The 1,501-nt window shown below is 40.4% G+C and overlaps 1 long non-coding RNA gene across 1 annotated transcript; it reads right to left on the bottom strand.

Moving 5' to 3' along the window:
• Positions 1-537: 537 nt before the first annotated feature.
• Positions 538-1,049, bottom strand: LOC121892334. The gene is made up of 2 exons (XR_006094382.1): positions 868-1,049; positions 538-785 (listed from the first exon to the last, which is right to left on the bottom strand). It is a non-coding gene; the product is annotated as an uncharacterized LOC121892334 (long non-coding RNA).
• Positions 1,050-1,501: the final 452 nt, after the last annotated feature.

The following is a 1,501-nucleotide window of genomic DNA, read 5'->3' as shown; positions in this document are numbered from 1 at the left end:
CATGTTTTTTTGCTGTAATCATTCCTCCTGTTCATACTGACCATTAGAAGAGCCCTTCATAATGCACTTTACAATGTAAGTGATGGGGGATAAAATCCACAGTCCTCCTCCTGTGCAAAAAAGTATTTAAAAGTTTATCTGAAGCTAATATGAAGCTTCAGAGAACCATCCAAATGAGTCAAACTAAGTAGATATCTTTCAATGTTACAGTCCTTTTATTGCCAAAGATTTTTACTATACTTCCACCACAGCTCAACACGGAAACACTGTCCAAGGAAACACAAAGAGGGAATTTGAAGCTAAAAAGACTAAATGTGGCAGATATCCACTTGATATGACTAACTCAGACTGCTGAAGCCTCATAAGCTTTAGATAAACTTTTAAATGCATTTTAAATGACTGTGTGGACACACTGTGGATTATGGTCCCCATGACTTGCATTGAAAGCACATTGAAGGGGATCTTTTAATAGCCAGTTTGAACGGGTGTTATAATTACTCAATTTAGGACCCAAAATGCAGGACACAGACACAGGAGTGGTTTAGGAAAGGGTTTATTGCAAACAGTTGGTTGATTTCACCAGAGTCCAGTGTAGGAGAGGGGCAAAGAGTGGCAGATGGAGCAAGTGGAGTGGAGCAGGTGAGGGGTTCTGTGTTGTAGGCAGGTTGGAGAATGGGGTTCTCAGCAGAGCAGGGCAGGCGATGAGTTGAGGATCCAAAACCAGAGGTAGATGACAAAGATGAAGCTGTTCGTGGCAGGCAATGGTGGCAGACTGGAGTGTTAACCTGGTGCACAGAGAGACTCAGAATTAGCAAATGCAAACTAGTATGAAGCTCAACAAACTACAACTTGGCCTGACATTGATACCGTGTGGTAGACTGAACAATCTGGCAGAGTCTTGATGGATGAGCCGAGGTTTTATGCTGCAGTGGCATGTTAAGTTGATTAGATGATCAGCTGCAGGTGCACTGGTTGAAGAGTGGGAGAGGGAAACCAGGATGCCATGCCCAGCATACACACAAACACAGAGAGAGACAAACTGGGGACAAAACCACACACACAAGGGAGAACTAAGAACTAAAACTGCTAGAGAGGCAGAACCAAGACCTAGTCTTCAATCTTACTTTGTAAACTGGTCAGAAGGGACATTGATGAATTGTTTGAAATAGTACAAAAAGGTACAACAGCTCTAAAAAGGACAACATAGGGAACAATGAGTGAAATGAAAGATATAGTCGTAAAGCCAGTGGATAAATATGGGAGGCTTGTTCTGATAGATAAAAAGTTCTATGATAATGAGATACATTCTCAACTTACCAATAAAGGTTTTTACATTAAACCCAATGGTGATCCTACAAATGAATTCAAAAAAGAGACTGATTCCTTTCTGTCTGACTCCTTAACTAAATTATATCTCCCAATCTGAAATGAGATTTTTAAACAAAGATTTTCATGTATGTCCTCCCCAATGTTTACAAGACCTTAGAAAAAACATTAGGAA

The sequence above is a fragment of the Thunnus maccoyii genome, chromosome 24, assembly GCF_910596095.1.
Source record: "Thunnus maccoyii chromosome 24, fThuMac1.1, whole genome shotgun sequence".
NCBI classification, from domain to species: Eukaryota; Metazoa; Chordata; class Actinopteri; order Scombriformes; family Scombridae; genus Thunnus; species Thunnus maccoyii.
The sequence above is the reverse complement of the archived record's forward strand: the minus strand, read 5'-3'. Positions and strand labels throughout refer to the sequence as shown.